The sequence below is a fragment of the Dreissena polymorpha genome, chromosome 6 (assembly GCF_020536995.1).
Source record: "Dreissena polymorpha isolate Duluth1 chromosome 6, UMN_Dpol_1.0, whole genome shotgun sequence".
Lineage (NCBI taxonomy): Eukaryota > Metazoa > Mollusca > Bivalvia > Myida > Dreissenidae > Dreissena > Dreissena polymorpha.
Window position 1 is genome coordinate 80844559 of NC_068360.1, and position 20582 is coordinate 80865140.

Below are 20582 nucleotides of genomic sequence, written 5' to 3' on the forward strand. Positions count from 1 at the left end.
ATTATGCCCATGAAATATATGTGTGAGAGGGTGTGTGTGTGTGGGGGGGGGGGGGGGTCGTTAACACATTAAAACTTTTACAGTGTTTCATTTCAATGAGTACTCAACCCCTATCGTAAATGAGCAACGTAAGAATAAGTTCAGAATCATCTCCCCTTAAAGTTGAGAAAAATATGAAATAACGCTTACAAGATGAAGCAGATTTGTTAAAATCGACACAGTTCTATTCCGTTTTTTTTTTTCATATACATGTACATGAGAGTTGGGCAGTAGACACTTGCAATTTTAGCAAACGTTTTACGTGCAACTGTTGGTCTAACATGAACTTAAATGGGGGTAACGTTCCACATAAAACAGTTAAATACAAAATGCAATGCGTCGTACCACTGATGATTGATCTAGAATGTATACTTTAACAAGCGATCAATCTTTCTGCCTAGACATGACTTTCGTTTTGAAGAGATTTCCTATAAAGAAGAACTTCCATAAAAGCGGTGTGTCCCCTAATTACGGGACGGCCCATTACGCATATTTATCGAGCCCCTATTTCACAGAACGCGGCTGATATATCTTTTGAATGGCGGCACAAATAAACTCAATGTACCGGTAACACAAGATAAAATATGTAATATTGGGGATGTAATGGTCAACAGCCATTGTCTGACTAGAATGCCATGTACACAAAATAAACAGACAGACTGAAATTGAAAATGTGTGTTTACTTTTCAAATGCCGTAAAAACAGCATGTAATATTGTAATAATACATCTATAGCATGCATCCATCTAGATGTTATAGAACATCATGCCGACGATTCATAGCCTTTGTAAAAAAACTGGCAGCAACAGAAGTGTTAGCCACTATACTGATTTTACTTCTGCTGTTTCGAGTTTTGTTTCACATTATGACGTTGTGTCGCTGTTATAATATTGGTGTTGTTCTTGATGTGTGTTACTGTTGTTCTTGTTACTGACGGACATAGTTACGTTCTACGTTTTTATGAAAGCGAGGATTGTGTTAGTACTGGTTTAAATCAAATGTATATAAAATTGTATTTTTTCTTGAATGCTTTGAGCTTTTATGGGTACCTAGCTTAAATTTATTATTGGTAAAGACAAACAACATGTAAGAATACAAATCGCATTTATGTCTATTAAATCGAGTTCCGTCCACCTAATGCATTTTTATAAAAACAATACCCGTTTGTGTAGCAATCCTCAAAATACCAAAACTTGATAAAAATGCGCTATCAAACCGAAAGCATAGAGCTTGAACTTAATAAAAAGGTTAAGCTGCACTATATTTTACCCGAGATTCCGATGTTGGCAGTCGAAAGTTTGTAGTGTATAACAGTGTTATTCGACATAGTACACATTCTCATGACAGTATAATCGTTGCAGTAGGTTTATTGGTGTATTGTTTTAACGCACCTTATGCAATTAATTGTTGCAGTTTTTATAAGTAAATTAGTGGGTTAAATAAACTGACATATTTTCAAAATCGGACTATTTGCGATTAAAATTTCAAAAAACGTAGACATTTTATGGAATAGCTGACCATATCACGTAAATTGTTTTAATTTTCGCAAACGGGACATACCGTGTTTGTGAAATGTTTGTTTTTATTTATGCCAGAAAACATTTTAGGTGGCGCGAGTTTTGCATTATTTCTTTAAAATCGGGAACGCAGAGGCAAGCCTCGACGTTATATTGTTTTAAGCCTTGCAACTCGTTAAGTTTTGTTTCATGTAAACTCGCAGCCTCGAATACAGACTGTACTTTAAATAGAGAATAACAGGTTCTTGCCTGATCTTTTTGTAATATATCAGGCAAGGCCTAGAATAATATAATATTCAAATAGCGTGAGTTAATTTTCGTGTTAACCCCAATACTCTGACACTGCTCCAATGCCGGTCCGTCTGATGGCAGTCAGACAGTGCCAACACCACGAAAACACCACGAAAACAACGCTTAATACAAGAGACACCAAATTTTGGATTTATTGATCAACAATATTTGTCAAAAAATATCTATATTTATATTCCGTCTTGAAGTAAATTATCTTCGTTATAAAAACGTCACCATTTCCTTACCTGTATACCTATGTATTGCTCCACCACCTTCTCGGAAAGCGACTAAAAGTCAACTTAAGTCTAAACGACAGGCTCTTATTACTAGTTCCACGATGACATCATTCGCGTTTACCGATAAATGTACGGAATACTGTTAGTGCCATCGTGGTTACACATTAACATCGAAAGTGCGACAATGCGATAGTGCGATAGTACGATGACGACAATGCGAAATAGTACGATGAAGACAATGCGACAATACGACAATGCGACAGTGCGGCAATACGATTGCGACAGTGCGATAGTACGATGGCGACAATGCGAGAGTCATATCATACTGGTTAATATGTGAGAAACGTCGAAAAGTATGCATATTCTTAACTGTATAAGGAAAAGAAACACTCACAGTTACATGTAATAAAACATTACTGACAGCAACACAATAATCTTATTGGGATTCAAATACAATACAATACATAACATTGAGTTTTATATTCGAAACGAAAAACTAGTAAAAATAGAAATAAGGTTAAATAATACACAAAAAACATTGTATATGATCGATTCACAATTCGTCCATCCATCATGCCGTCCGAAGCATGTCGACACTTTGCACCTTTTCTCCCATAAGTTTCTACACTGACTCTAGATGACACGGATAAGAAACGGGACCGTACGGCAAATATCTATTCGAAACTGAGTCACGTGACCGGAATTTTCATACGGGCATAGGGGCTGAAAGTTTTAGTCATTTTTACTTCAACTTTTCATTTTAACATGACTTGTAAATGTTGCGACATATATCGGCAGTTGAAATTTTTGCAACATTTATCGTTAAAGTTGCGACATATATCGTCAGTAGGATTTGCGACATTTATCGTTTCTTGCGACATTTATCGTCAACGTTGCGACAAATCTCTTAGCCTGCGACATATAACGGCGATGCGACATTTAACGGCGCTACAGGGGCCATTTGTAATCAGCAGCGGAAATGTAACACATTTCCTGCATTTTATTTTCATCAGTACGCAATGAATTGAACAGTTTGGCGAACATGTTTGAGTCATTTAATATTTGTAAATATTTCTACGTCAAATGCTTTGATTATTTTTTACCCTATTGTATTATTGCGTTTTAAGATGCTGCTTTAAAAAGAGCATATTGAATGAGTTGTTGGGGCTGATAAAAAATCTGTTATGGCAGCTATCCAGATTTCCTCGTAAAAACATATTTATTCACGGTGGAATCACCTACAACGTATATCATCTTATACCTGTGATGTTGTTCATTCGCAAGATTGTGTTTTTATGATAGATCAAATATGTTTTGGCACTGAAAATAACGGATAGATTTTGATTTTTTGGGGGAATTTATGTACAAATAAATTTCAAATGGGTTGACGATAGGTGTGAACAGGAATGCTCCTAGTGTGAATATTACTCTAGAAGACTCATCCATAAGCTTCATCATCAAATGTGTTTATTCAATCGCTATCTATGCATAAACTTGGGTATGTGCCATCAATATACGCTCCCTGGTATTTACCAGTATTATCTTATCTCACTTACAACCAGACCTCTCAGTCTGAATCTACATTAACTCATCTCTCACCTATATCTCTCCCCGAACTATAAATTCAAATCTTTGTTGCAGGTATTTAGCGTGTTCCGTAAATATCAAATAAACTATTATTGCATTTGATGTTGATGCTGTTAATTTGTATTCGCCTTTGAGAAAACAGTATGAACACAGTTTAAGTTGGCGGAAGCAATAAAATGAGAGGTTTGACTCCAATTAATTGTGAATATAACTTCAATTACGCTGACATGTATAACGTATTATATTGAAATTATATGATTAACCTGACATGCATCTTCTTAATTATGCATTGTTTGTGTTGTTATACTAACGATGTACATTATGTTTGTCATAATAAAACGCATTTTCTGCTCTTCAATTACGCACTACCGGGTAACCGCAACAAATAAAACATCAAGCAAAATGAACATTCCTTTAATTGTTCTTGTGCGACGTGTACCGGTAATAATCGATCATTACGACTATAAGCGGACAGAATCCATAATTGACCCCCATTAACGATCTGTAAATTGTGCTCGCGTCTTATATAAGCCTCTTATGCACACCCAGCTGATAAGCGCGTGCGTGTTAAGATTGGTCGTTGGCCGAATGCAGACAACATTCGGATCAACATTCAAATCAGAAAATCAAGCGCCGCGGAAAAATGGATTGTGAAGTCCAGGTTCCACGGGCCCGCTGTGCTAAAACCGCATGCGGAAAAGCCTGAATTAAATTGATTCGTTCAACGGTCCATCTGATCGTCGACCAATAGGCTGTTGGGTTTATATCGGTTGTGGGCGTGATCACGGAGCGTATATTGACAGAGTCCGTGGCGTGATATAGGTTGTTGTACTGAAAGTGGTCATTACATTAATTGCTGAATTTTGTCTCCATATAGACTTTCTGGACTTTTTATAGTTAACTGTTGATAAATACTACAACACTGGTGTTGGTCTTGTGTGAATGCTAAAGAAAGTATCGCTCGAGCCCCTCAAAAATAAAAAAGTATGAAGCAAGGCTAAATATTTTTTTCTTTTTGTCTTATCTCTGTCTCCAGAAGCTGTAAGCTGAACAGCTTATTTTTGTTATGAAACTTATTAACGATTTCTCTTACACCAAGACTATTATACAATTGTATGTAGATACATCACAACATTAATAGTTAAATATATTTTAAAGGAATTTATCCGTATACAAATAACTAAAAACCCTAATCGTTTAAATATATTCCCGATAAGTACGACACTCCTGCACTAAAATTATTTATTTGTTTCTACTTCGAATCACGCGTAACGTTTTGACTCTTTTTCTATTATCATATGTACGTTTGATAAAAATCGTTTCAGACGCGTGATTTGTTTGCTATTAATTCTGCGGTAAGTGTAAGGTCCGGCTAGCCATCAAACCGGGTTAAATCTCCAATGATATGTATTGAGGTATCCAAGGTGATCCTAGGTTTGATCTTTTTATGTGAATGTCGTGTTCTGATATCAAAGAAGCTGATAGAGTACGAATTTCTTTCCTGATTTAGTCGTTCATCGTTTGCTGTATTGATAACAACGATAAAAATGCTTGGGTGGTGGTGATGATGATGCCGATGATGATGTTTGATTCTTGTTGATTTTGACGACGACGATGATAAAGACTATACGGGTGGTGTTGATAGTATGTATTGTAATGATTAGGATGACGATGATGCTGTTGAATGGGACGATAATGAAAATGGTGACCATAGATGTGGTAATAATAAAGCGCGAATAACGACGATTTTGATCGACAACATAATAATATTTGAGTCGTGTCGTGGTGATGACAAACATGGTTGTGTTACAAAGTGTTTCTTCTTTTTTCAGTCGAAGTATATCTCTGTGGTAGTGATAATAAATATGCGAAGGAATGAAAGTTTTCATTTGCGCGTTTACAATGCATTATAACGTATTATATATAAACGCCAAGATGATTTAGTATTCCTTTCGTATTTCGAAAGGAACAAAACTAAAATAGTCTAACTTTTCAGTGATGGGAAAACTTGCAAATCGTCCCAGATTGTCTACAAGAAAACTTGCAAGAGATATAAACACGGCGGGTGCAAAACCAATAACGGTATATATTATTGACCGAACGGCACAGACGGCTTCTGATTGCTTTGAACTATTTCATACCGATTCCTATTTATGGAACACGGTTTATTTAATTTATTTTATTTTATTACATTTGTAAATGCATTCGTTTTCATCAATCTAATGTTTTGAAACAATATTGACTATTTAATGTTATTTAGGAGTAATGCTTGTTGATATTAATAGAGATAAAATGCACTCGTGACTATGTTACTTTTAACCGTTTAATTTATTATTTCAATTGTTCTCACCCGCCCCGAGGAAGTTGTGTTCTATCTTGACAGTGGCCAAACATAATAAGTGGGCAAAGACCGTTTCAGTTATGTGTCAGGCCCCAGAGACAGAGTAGAAACTATTCTCCCACTATCTTGTATCAATTACATGTTAATTTGATGTAGTGGTCAGCTTTCCAGAAGGCAGTAAATGATCAGTAATAAATCACATGTAACGGGGGCTGAAAAGCTCAGGCCATATGTTTAATTGATACATTGAATGCAGATAAAAAGACACTGTGTTCTTTTTACTGTGAATAAAACAATGATTTTAGCCATGTTTCAAACAACTGATTTAGATTAAGTGTGGACTTTTTTAAATAAAGACTGATATACAAATCGAATAGTGTAAAAAAAGCCAGAAAAGACGTGTCCTCTTTGACACTCAAGAGAAAAATGCTACAAGGAAACGAAGACCAATCATGTCCACACCAATGTAACTGTTCTGCTTTTCAAGTTGGTGGAAAAGAAAGAAATGTGGAATCCAAACTTCTTACAATGTGTTCCCATTGATATTGTAACGGTTTCGTGCCGTCGGTATTACTGTTTCCTTTCTATTAACCAGGTAGTTATTGGTGTATAAAAATGTTATTAGTCTGTGAATAGATGTCTTCAAGAATAAAGAAATGAAAACAGTGAGACTTATTTTATTTATACTTCTCAAAATATACCAACATGAAACAACAAATGTATAAGAATATAATATAGTTACATTATATCCGACATCCCAGTCCTTTCTTGATTGGTTTATTAATATTAAAGTTGTTAAAAGTTTAAATAATTTTAGATGTTATGTGGCCGAAAAGTTGAATGTCCTAAGTCGTCTGCGGCGCGTCTTTTATATGGATGCCCCTTGATACGATTCCTCAGACTCCGTAAACGGTTATGCGAAAGCTCCGACCAATCAGAATGCTTGAATTGCCGATTTGAACCACTGTCATCCAATCAAATATGCGCGCCAAAATGAACTTTTCAAAACGCTTCCGCACATCAGGAAATAGTTCCAAATGTTATATCTATGCTTTTCAATCAAATGACAATAACTTGAAATAAAACAGTAGCAAATCGTTAGCATTAATACAATAAGACATGTTTACTGAAACCTTTAACTATATGGCACAGGTTTTTGCTAACATCATAAATATAAATTTATGACGTCACAATCATGGTCGACTCTGTGTATAAGTGACAAGGAAGTGTTATTCTATGTGGAATCACAATCATAAGATCGAGTATTAATAACTAAACGTGTGAGTAACATTTAAGGATTACATGGATTAAGATGTAGATAGAATGATATATGCATGAAACTTCAGTTAACTGTTCAACATGCGTATGTCATGTAATTCAGCGAACTGTCAGAATCTGTCAACATTCGATGAGTAAGTCTTTGGCCATATCTTCATCATATTTTAGATAATGTTACATGTTATGAAACCTTATTATTAGTTTTTACTTAGGATTGCTTATAGTTCATTATATTACAATACTTTGTATCAAAATATATCAAATATGTCCTTCTCATGTGATCTAATTTAAACGTGATTTTTATGATTTGCTAACAAACGGAAAGGACGAAAGTACTTTCAGACTTTGATTATGTTTAATGAGTCTCATCTTTTACATTAATTAAATAAGACTTCTATGTATCTATCTCCGATTATTTATTGATACTTTTGTTACATGTATTCGCGACTTCACATATAGCAAGCAATTTGCATACGGATTATTTATGAATCAATTTCTTGAAAAATATGTGTAAACATTTTGAAATGTTTGTTATTGCTGATAACTCGTGTAAACTGCTTTAAAAAATAGTTCATCAATAACGTATAAATATATTTGATTTATTTAATTGATTAGTTTGACTGCTGCAAAACAATAAACAATTCAATTCTTTGCATTACAGGAAGAAGGCCCCTAAACCTGCGGCGCGGAGGTCATTGAATACAGTGGATGATGCCTCACGTTCAACTATAAATGGAGTGAGTATTAACTATGATTCTTAATTATATTCTAAATCAAACCATTACTTTATGTAAAAGTAAGGTCTCCTATAATAGTATTGTTTGGTTTCCTTTTGCGCTTTTAAAAGGTTTTCTATGCTTTTTCTGAGATTCAAAAGGATTTGCTGGATATCTAATGTTAACTTATCATCTTATTTTCAGGCAGCGAATAATGTTGTAGGCATGGGACAACTTGATAGCGGATGCTTCCAAAAACCATTGAACCCATTTCCAAGTAAATATCAGCTTTTCAAGTGGTAATAATGTGTAAAAAGAAACCGAAAGAATAACGCTGATCAGCAACAGTAAATGAAACCATGCCTAACCAAATCATATGTGTATACCTCTCCAAAAAGGGGACATACAATTATGAGAAAATGTACATTAAAAGTTTTGTTGATTGTTTCAATGAAAAATAAATCTGAGGGGATAAGCGGACGCACAGACTTTATTTACTTAAGTGCGCTCGGTTGTTGGATGAATGCGTGTATACTTTTTAAAATGGAGCAGTTCATAGCAGCAGATGGTCGTAATACAATTAAGAGTGTTTTATTGTTTGTTTTTTCAGTGTATAACTTTCAAACTCGGACCAGTTTGTAGCAGACAGACGGTCGTACATATTCAGTGTGCTTTATCGTTCGATAACTGAGTGTTTACCTTTTGAGGTTGGACCAATTCTTAGCAGGCAGACGATTTACTTAGCGCGCTTTATTGTTGGATTATCGAGTGTTTAATTTTCAAAATCAGACCAGTGCTTAGCAGACAGACGGGCGTACATACTTAACTTGCGCTTTATAGTTCGATTATTTAGAGTAAAATTTTCAAAAGAGGACGAGTGCTGAGCAGACAGGCGGTAGTGCAAACTAAGTTCTCAGGGACAAGGTTAAACAGGGATGGAGAATTGAGACGTCCATAACCGACGCCGACTGAAGGCAAAAAGTAACCTATATGCCCAATGAGAAGAACTGCGCTGCTGCGTATTCTTGGTCGACTTTCACCAGTCCTTCCCAGTTGATTAATTCTTTCATAACCCTCAATGTGTCATCATGTCACACGCGGTCGGAAGCTTTCGTTTAGTCTTTTACAAATACATAACATATTCATTATTAGTTTACACCCTCAAAGGTGTGTGTTTGTGTCTGTGTTCGAATATCTGTTGTGCGAAAGGTATTCAAAGAAAGAGATTGGTTATTAGATATAGATATATGACGACACTCCAGAAACATCATCAGACAAAAAATTATTGAGGGCTAGGCTTTAATTAATCACAATCGATATATACGATATTGCATTTAACTTTTAATCATATTTAAAGCAGAGTGAAACGCAATCAAACAATAATATCCGTCACACTCGATGACATTCTATTTTACACGCAAGCATGGAGCACAAACACTCAATCTCGCAGTTCTGTGAAGTCTGCAAACATCCGTGTCTCGTCTATGCACTCGCACAACATGTGATAGAACGTGCGAATCCAAGCGAATACATCAATGCAACTCTCTGAGCAAATTACATACGCAAGCACTTACATACATATTATTCATCACGCGTGTCTACATTTTCAGAAGAGTAATTAACTGATAACACAACTTCGTTATTGAGTTTATTTAATAAGTTACAGTGTGCCACCAAACAAAGTATTACACGGACGTGATATTACCCGATTAAGGCATGTGTCACTCTAGTGTGACGAGTGGTGTCTTTTAAGTAACGATTTGCTTTAATTTCATTGTAGTTTTGGTCACTACTGTACTCCCAACGCCCCGCATATTAATGTTCTGTTGTGTATACAATACACTTTATTATGTAATTGCCATTCATATAAATTGGTAAATTCTCTTCACAACGAACACGCATGTGACAAGCAGCGCTTGTATGATGCATGTGGTCCTGCCCTTCATCCTCGGACAGTATGATCTCTCACTGGCTTGACGAATCTCACCTCGCATTTAGTGTACTACTTCAAACGCTCGTGTGCCTCGTGCACGATCCAACATTTAAAATGTCGTACTATTGCATAGTCCGCACAACCGTAACGTCATTTCATGTGCTCAGTCTCGTTTTACGTGCATGGTTTATATTCTAAATATATATCTTTGACGGATCAACTTATCGTTAAAACACCCACACTAGTCATGCATGGGTATAATTAAACCATGTAATTTAATTGATTTTAAAATGTATTTAATTTCAATTGAACATGTTTGAGTTTTATTTATAGCGTCGATCAATCTTTACGACTATTTATTTAGACTATATGCGTTCAAACGGTATCAACATTGATTTGTTGTTCAATGATACATCTTCTTTTCGGACGCAGAGTTCTTCACAATTGTTTATAAGGTATTTGTATAATGGTTGTATATACATTTTAACCCATTTTTTTAAAAATTACTTCACAATTCTTGACACACATGTCTTTGAGAACAAGACATGTGCCCAAAAGCTCGGACGTACACACATTCCACAGTCTAAATACTAAATAAAACAAGTGTGAAATCAACACAGGCCATTCAAATTTTTAACGCACGGGTCGAGATGTGTGTGCACTTTATATCATCCTATGTATTGTATAGAGATAATGTAGACAAAATAACAACAACATTGCCCTTTTTGACGTTCAGAAAGCATAGAAAGTATGATGAAAATGGCAATGAGAACTGAATATAAAAACAATTTGCAATCACCATCATATTTAATGAATTTCTTTATGGAAATTCCCTGTACACAATTTTTCATTTTTGACACGATATACAAATTCAAAATTGACAATAAGATAATTGTTGAAAATAAATAAAAAAATTAATCTGCGAGCAATACTTTTTACTCACAGATTAGGTTGTCATAAAGACAGCCCTGTTGACACGTACTTTGTTGTATATGCATTACTTGTTACCCTAGCAGTTCACACGGTGTCAATAACTCTGAACTAAACATAGGTAAACATAGGTATAGAGCACTAATGCGCTTTTTCGGAATAGCTGTTTACCCAGCTTTTCACCTAAAATGACTTTTTCATAACGCCAGCAGACAGGCATGAATATTTTCGAATATTTTATAGGCTGATTTTAGATAACACCTCTAAACTTTGCCTACATCACTGTGTCTGTGTTCAGCGCAAAGGATGTAGCACTGTTCAGTGTAAGGAATTCAGGACTACTCTATGTATGTTCAAACGACACAAAATGTGGCCCAGTTACAATTACGTGTTAAAATCCATCTCGATAAATTTCAGGGTTAGTACTCGTTCACTAAATCGTCCGGGGAATATATAATTGACTATCGATAAACACAGCTTTGCTTTCAAGATGAGAAAACAAACATTACGGAAATAGTATAGTGTCACGATAAAACGAAAATCGTTTACTTATCCAACCGCAATGTTTGCCGTACTCGGTCAGCACGTCTGAAAATCGTTCCTGAACGCCTGGATAGGCTGCCCTTATTTATAAGTCTGCTATTTTTAATTCAATTTTGTATCGACAAGATTTTTAATAACCCACGTCATGCGAAAATGGGTCTTATTTCATATGCGCCCATATATATATAGCCCATTCAGCCTGCGCATCTCTCAGTCTGGTCAGGAGATACATAATGAGACCATAACACATTGAGTGATTTTATAGCGAACAGCATCGCCTCTGACCAGACTGCGCAAATGCACATGTTGGGTTTAAGATACGCTGGCCGAAACGCATAAGACCCATTTTCGCATGACGCGGCAATAAAAGTGTGAATTTAATGTGTCGAAATAAAACCGCGTTTAAATCAAATCTTAACATACATTAAGACGCAGCAGATAGTGGGCTAGTTTAATCATTCATAAACAATCTCTTCCGCGACACGTATAATACAAACATTGTTTATTGATTCTTTTCTATATATATATATATATATATATATATATATATATATATATATATATATATATATATATATATATATATATATATATATATATATATATATATATATATATATATATATAAGCTCCGTTAAAAATATTCCATTTAACACGATATTCGCATACTTTTTTCATTTGTGTATGACTATAGTTGAAGAACTCAAACCTTTTGCACAAACTTTACAACTCTTTCTTGCGCGGATACGGCAGATGCGGCAGATGTGGCGGGTAATAGGCTTTCCGTAGATAAAAGCGAACTGACTTGAAATTTTTGTCAATAGTAGCTGTTCGCTACGCAAACATTTAAAAACTGAGAATAAACACTCGAACAGATTTTTACCGTTTCCTCACTTTATACAGGTTACCGTACACTTAGTTATTATTCGAAGATGACCGTTCAGGCCTTTGCTGGACATTTCTTACAAAAACATACAAAACCGAAATTTGGAATGGATCGGTCCAAAACTATATTCAACTACACATGCATACTAAACTCTGTAAAAATTTAATAACTCTTTGAAATAACTCTTAAATAAATAACTCTTTAGATCGTTGCCACCTCTCACTCTAGTGATCTGAATATTGGCTAAAAGTAAAGTCTGTTTACTTAGTATTGGTCAAAATGGGATCTGAATACTGACTAAAAAAATGTCGTCAACGCTTAAAATTGCATTCTGAATACTGAATATCACTGTGCTTTGCGGACTCACGTCTCATAAAAATATTCGCTAACGCTTTACATTGCTTTCTGAATACTGAATGATACTGTGCGATGCGGACTCTCTTCTCATAAAACTTAAACAATAATTGCATCATCATCATCATCATTCCCTTGACATGCCTAGCCGTTGGGGGGGGGGGCGATACAGAGATCCTCTGCAACTATTTCTAGAACGCTACCGAAACGCGCAGAAGATCAGAAATAGCCTTCGTGTACGCACATGCATAGGTTTTCTTGTAAAAATTTAAAATAGAAGCATGTAGGTATCCTTTTATTATTATACAAGACAAGACAATTATTTATTCAGACTTGCACAGTGTACATCGTCTAAACACTAGATATTTCACATACAATTATGTCACAGAGATAAACATACTAATAATATAAACATAAGGAGCATCGTATACGTTTAAGAAAAGTTACAGAGATAAACATAGAAGTAACAATAACATAAGCAGCATCGTATACGGTTACGAAAAGGCAAGGTAATATATGGAGGATTGCTATATTAATTAATTAACAACATTAGTAATATTATTTCTTAAAATCAGAGCTTCTTTTACAAATTTGGCTAACTTAATAAGTTCAAATTTATTCGTTGTATTCAGCAACTGGTGGAATTTATAAACAGAAGGCCTATTGTAATAACATTTCTTTAAATAGTTTTTTCTAATATCAAAGTATAATGGACATTTAAAGACAAAATGGTACTCATCTTCAATATCTAATTCGTTACAGCAAAGGCAAAAACGTTCATTTCGTGGTATATTTTGACCAGCATATCTTCCAGTTTGAATTCTCAGTTGCAGGCTGGAAGATCGAAGCTTTGCGACATAGTGTCTTAGTGATTTAGGTAATAAATCTAAATAATTTTCGTATATAAATGTTGACTTAAACACACGGTACATATCTAAAACAGAGCTATTTTCAACGGATCGAAACCACTCTTGTTTATAAGTATCAATTACAACAGTTTTAAACTGTGGTATAACTATTTTAACATCGACGGGGCTTGGATTATTAAACACGTATGAAAAACCGTAAGTGTCTAACAATAGTTTAACATTAGATACCCAATTAGAACGACCATTTTGACAATCATTTAATGCTTGTATATAAATCGAGTTTAAAATTATGTTATCAGTTTCAATAAATTTAAACCAATATTTAACCATTTTAACATATCTATGGATAAATAAAGGGTATCTTCCTAACTCGCCGTACACTACAGCATTACATTCAGTTTGCTTAACGTTTAACAATCTTTTACAAAACTTAAAGTGTACCCTTCCCAATTCCGTGGACTTTGCTTTACCCCATATCTCACATGCGTAATTCAGTATGGATCCAACAAAGGCATCGAATAGCTGGAATTGTGTTATTGATTTCAAGTCAAACTTTTTACATTTCTTAATTAAAATATTTATAGCTTTAAGTGCTTTGACAATTAGCGTTCTTAAAAGAATATATGCTGGCAAAGTAGAACGGTTTAATAGCGATATGCCTGTTTATCGGGTAGCTGAGAATACGATAGCCGTGTTCCACAGAATAGAGGAAGTGCTTACCTGAATGGAATTCAGCAGACAGGTTAATAACTCATGATGCCTTTCGGTGTTGTGTTTTGTGTAATTATTTGTTTTAGGATAAAGCGTACAGCTATGGAAATTTAATAAACAATTTTAAAAATAAATTGGTCGGAATACTGTATATCATAACAGTTTATGATGGATATTAAACCTCCAGACACTCCTGCGACACTGACAACTAAAACCGACCCAGCAAAATTTAAACGGAAATCAACTTCTTACTTACAAATAGGAAATTATGTTGTTTTGAATTTTCGAGTGCAAAAAGCAAAGCAAAACAAATAAGAGCAGAATTGCATAAACAATTAGTTTCTGTTAAGATAATTCCTAGATTAAAGAGGGTCGAAGTGACAGACAAGTTTCCGGATCGATATCCTACCGTCAAACGACTCAAAACAACAACATAAAATTGTACATTAATGTTTCCAAAAGGCACTTTCAGCAGCAGAGAATGTTTTTTTTCATGGTACCATTGTTGGAAATACATCGTAGAAAAAAGAAAACTGACAAGTTATAAATAAAGTAAGTTTTGAACTGAACATATGTGAGTTTTAGCCAAAGTAAGTATTGAATTTTAATGCTTAAAGCACAGCTCTCAATTTGAATTAAATATTAACTTAACACCCTTATTTCATAGTTTGGGGAAGGCATTCATCGAACAATATAAAAAATCAAGTTATTTAAAATGAGCTAAAACAATCCAAAAATTACAAAAATGTAAAATTTACGAAATAAATAATTTTCCTGTAATAGTTTTCGAAGAGTATTGACATCAGATTATTAATAAATAATATTTTATATCAGATTATTATTTTCAATTTAGCTCGTATCTTTTTTCGACAAATTAAGGAAATTTAACAAAGTCGTCTTTATATTGATACTAAACACGAAATTGTAATGGTGCGCTATTGGAATAAGATTAAGTGTAAACTCATCGACATGCTCGTCCTGTTGTCAACGATGATTTAACCGTTAGTTATATTGTTTTTGATACAGCAGAAATTAACTTAAACAAAATAATATGCATCGTCGGATACTAATTTATTCCGTTACTCCCCAGCATTAGCCGTGGTATAAGCAATACACGCCGTTTTGTCTTCGCTTTGGAGTTGTCAATGCATCGCAGTTATAAGTTATTAGCGGCCGCCATAGAAAATAAATGTTTTTTTTCTAGCATTGTAAAAGGGATGAACTACAGAAATCGTTCATCAAACACATCTTTAAATGAATAATGATATGATAGAGACTAGAGATACTTTTACTCTGGAAGTCGTTTAAGTTCTCAATTTTAAAGTATTCGCATGCATGACCTAATTCCATTGTTACGTACGACGCCATTTTGACAACAACCCGTCGGGATCCCATGCAATTACTGGATTTGACACACCCCAAAACGCTGCAAAGAGTTCGTAATGGCCACCAGAGGTTAACTTATTACATCAATTAATCAGCGTATTCAAATGTTGGACCTTCTTGAGTATTTAGTAAGATGCGATAACTAAAATTGTTTTATTTTAAAGGTGAAATATATGACTCTGATAACAACCAGTTATCTCCAAACCACACCATGTGACAACAGTAATTCTTATTTACGTCAATGACATGTCTGGTGCAGTAAAGACTTAGTTATTACTGTATGCAGATGATTCTGGTATTTTGGTCTCTGGTAAGGATAGGTCTTAACTTAAATCAGTTTTGAGCTCCGAAATGGGTGTTCTAAGTGAATGGTTAATTTGTTATAAGCCATCTTTGCATTTGGGTAAGACTGAGTCTGTTTTGTTTGGTTCCACAGTCTGGACCAAATCTTAATGTTGTATGGAATGGTAAACCTATTGAAGTTACGGATTCTGATAAGTATCTTTGGACCACTCTTTATCTATCTTTTGATTCAATGGTTAAGTCAACTATCAAGAAAGCTAATACTAGGTTAAAGTTTTTGTACAGGAAGAGTAAGTTCCTTAACCCCCACTCTATAATGTTACTGATCACATCCCTCATCCAGTGTCATTTTGATTATGGTTGTTCAATTTGGTATAACAGCTTGACTCAGGAACTTAGGAATAAATTACAGGTCACCCTAACAGAATGATCAGGGTTGTGTTAGATTTTGAAGCAATGGCTCATATAGATTAAAGTCATTTTGCCAATCTAAACTGGTTACCAGTCTACAAAAGGGTTGATCATATCATGTTATGCTATGTGTTTAAAATCTACAATGGTAGATCACAAGATTACCTAAATAACCTTTTAATCCACTTAGTTCAGTGTATAACTATCCCACAAGGTTAAGTGTGTCAGTTGGTGCTACAAGTGATTCATTCACAGACACTGGAAGTTTTTGTTTGCCCAATGTTAACGGTTTTGGTAAACGGTCACTTGCTTATCAAGGTTGTTCTCTCTGGAATAAATTGCCACAACATATAAGACAGGCTTAGAACCAACCCAAATTCAAGTCCACCGTCAAACCCATCTGCTTGCTACTATTTCAGTTTTTCTCTAGTTTTATTTGTATTTTAACAGTGCAAAGTAATGCAATTTAAGTTATATGTCAGTTACTTCATGTCTGTAATAATGATCTCTGAGATTAATTTAGTATTCAATTTTAAGGTAAAAAAGTTTAATTAGTTGTTGTTTCTAGGTTAACTTCATTAAATGTATTAAGAACCACAATAGAAATAAGGATTTACTTCCTTTTTGTGCTATCCTTGTATTTTAATATTTGTGACATGGTATGGTTTAAATCTTTAGTACAACTTATTTTATGTGTGATATTATGTTTTATGTACCATGTTTTACAAAAAATTTAAATATGAAATAAATTAATGAAACATAAAATACGATGAAAGTATACAGTGTTAAAATCATGCTGGAACCTACTCTTTTATAATTCGGAAAATAATACAATTTTGACTAAGCACGTCTTGTAATGCAATTATAAAATAACAATAAAAAATAATTAAAAATAAAATAAATAACAACTATTATAAAAACTTTGCATGTGAATAAAATACATAATGAAGTTCAAGGATATATTGTTGTCGACACTGAAATGAAAGATTTTCGGATAATTGGAAAAACAACAACTGTCCTTTAAAAAAATGTGCAAAATTGACAATTATATGTGCATATGAATTATTTAGATACAGTCAATATGTTGGTTTATATATAATTTTTAATGCAAAATAATTAAAAATGTAATGATTCATTTCAGATTTGAGTTTCGAGCATGATTGGTATATAGGTAAGTTTTATATTTGTATTAAACGTTTATAACTTTTAGTTTATTGACATGCCATATAGTTTATTTAAAGTTATTTGTTTGCCTCGATTGTGTTTATATTGTTAAATTATTATAGATTTATATTTCAAATAAATAATATCCAAGTATCTACGTAAGAAAAAATATAATCTTAGAAAAGAAAAAAAGAGTCAAATGGAATAAAGTTGTATGACCTGAATCGTTGTGTTGAAACATATAGCCATTGTATCTTTTGAAGTTACTTTACTTTGGACTAGTTGCCACACTGATGGGACAAAACAGACAAACTCGTGTATATTATAATAAAAAACAAAGTTGAAAGGATGTGAATAAATATAGTAAATACAGAAAACACTGATGATAACTGTTTACAATTATTGTTGATGATACAAGTATTTTTAAAGTTTTCCCCGTAACATACCAGTTGTCCTCCGTAACATACCAGTTGTCCTCATAGAATTTCCTATATATTCTAATATAATTGTGTTTGTATCCTTCAATTTGACAGCATGCAACTATATTTAGAATACTGGACAGATCGTTGTTTTAGTCTTTATTTTCTATATGCTTTAATTCATGGATGATTTAGTTATCTTGTACACTCAACAATTTCTCTGTGTTTCATTGATAATTTTCAATAGAAAAGGTTTCTACATTTTTTCAAGAACTGAATTGGGGCCACGAATACGATGCCATCTTTCACCTCTACTTAATATGTACGCCTATTATTTCTTAATAACACGCATGCCATACATATGGACACTTTAAATTTTCCATTTGTCTATTTGTCATATGCATAATATTTATCTTTGAAATCACGTATTCGAAAATTTAACAAGACGCATCTTAATTATTCACGTGTTAGTTTAACATGCTAATATAATACTTAAATTGATAATGTATTTTCAGCAATACTTTTCGTCTGAAATAAATTAATGATAACAGGAAGAGGCCACAAAAAATACAAACGCAGTTGTGTGACTGTAACAATTACCTTTGTATCAGTCTGTTGTATGAAATATTAAGGAAGAGTCGTAATAGTAATAGTAGTATTAGTTATTATAGTGGTATTAGTGGTGGTATATTGAACTTATACTGTTTTTATTTGATTATTACATTGCTGTGTAAAAAATAATCATTGGAGACAAAACTATACCGAAGCAAAGTAATATGTTTTATTTAAAAAATACCTACTTAAGATGCCTTTTCTCAGCTTTATAATTACAATAAAGTAGATGTTAGAAATATTTAAGAGCACACACGTAATTATAAAACTTTAAGCTTGAATCGGTATTGGTAGTTTTAAAACGTCGGTATAGAAAAAATAACATTCATAATTTATTTGATTATTTTGTGAAAAAAGTATTGTTAACCTTGTTGTTGCATACGTAAGGCTTTGTTTTGGAAAGCCTTAAGGAAATACTAGGGTAAACTTTGTAGCATTTTTGGCAGATCCCTTTTATGATTAAGGTCGAATTTGAAATCAATCGAGACTTCAAATAAGCATTTTGGAATTCTCAATAAATGATTTCCATCAAATATGATTGTTTACACATATTTGTAGATCTGCAACTGGAAGAGAGTAAATCTGTATGGAAAACAATTGAGCTTATAAATAAAAATACATTATCACATTTTACGCTTAAAGGCAGCGAATATACAAAATAATATATACTATCAAATATAAAAAGCGTACTTAAACTGTGCGGTTTAAATAACCGTTAAAAGAAAATGTTTTACGTTTATTAAAAAAAATCCATGTAACAGTAGTGACGAATACCTCCAACTTCGCCTGAGGTTATGTTTAACCAGTTGTAACCATTAAAGATCAAAACCTGAGGAATATAAGCACATAATGTAGAAAAGCAATATAATTCTATTTTCCAAATATATTTTGACCTTGTGGTTGAATTATATACTATTAATTATTTTTTGCAATTTGACTACCCCTCTCCAGTTGTGATCATTTTAACCCAAAACGAAATTATTTGAATTGACTTTGAAGAGGACCAATGGAAAAGAAAATAGAATCCTTCTCACATGATAAGGACCAGATAGGGTGTCCCCCATTGTAAATTGATCAAAGTGTAGAAGGCTGAGAAAACTCTTTTTTATTTTGCTAATCATTTCTGTATTTATAGTGATCTTGTTGTATAAAGTATATAGTGATAGGTCAGCATATACAAATAATTTCATACAAGTATTCATGACTGTGTTCCTGTACGTGTCTGGTTTAAATACCTGTGTAAATAATTTAACCAAGCGCCATTTTCTCCTCTATTAAAGATAGTTTTAGTAATTTATTTTCCAACCATGTCCACAACGTTTGCATTTTAACTACACATTTTTTTCTTTTACTACAGTTGGATGTGGTGTTTTGCCAAAACCAGATTTGGGTTTTCTACCCTAACCAAATTTATAATTCTACGGTTAGTATTGTTTTACTCAGTCCAAATTATTTTCTACGTTGACATTCGTGCTATGATAGAATGTTTTGAAGGGCCATACAAACATGTACGACGTAGTTGATGAGACACACAATATATAATGAATAAATTTCAGCATACAAGGAAACACAATACATGTATTTGCATATTAATATTGAACGTTCAATTCAACATAGTCATGCTTTCCTAAACACATAGGAACATACTTGTTTGAATATACTATTTTCATATCTCTCCTATTTCAGGAAGGCCCTGCGACAACCTAATGGATTGAATAGCTAATCCATGTAAAATGTGGGACCAGCTCATGTTAACCTTCATTCAAATGTGCTTTGCGTTAGGGCTCTGATACATTCCTTGTATCTTACATTTTGTAAATATGATATAGTATAATTATCTTTCGCTTGGCTTATTCATGCACATTGTCGTTGTATTTTAGTGCTCATTATGTTGCTTCCTGCTTTATTTGCTTGTATTTTAGGGCATAGTCATTCGTAAACTCAGTGTATGTTCGTTTGATTTATAAACTATTTTTAAAAATACAATTGTTTAGCAAATTTTAGCTACAATTTTCTTAACCACAAATGACTTACTTCAAACCGAAATTTATCATGAA

The 20582-nt window shown here is 33.5% G+C and overlaps 1 long non-coding RNA gene across 1 annotated transcript; it reads left to right on the forward strand.

Annotated features, from left to right (window-relative positions):
- The first annotated feature begins 14755 nt into the window (after nucleotides 1–14755).
- Nucleotides 14756–20264, forward strand: LOC127833989 (uncharacterized). The gene is made up of 5 exons (XR_008027715.1): nucleotides 14756–14782; nucleotides 17472–17501; nucleotides 18185–18235; nucleotides 19883–19948; nucleotides 20212–20264. It is a non-coding gene; the product is annotated as an uncharacterized LOC127833989 (long non-coding RNA).
- The last annotated feature ends 318 nt before the right edge of the window (nucleotides 20265–20582 follow it).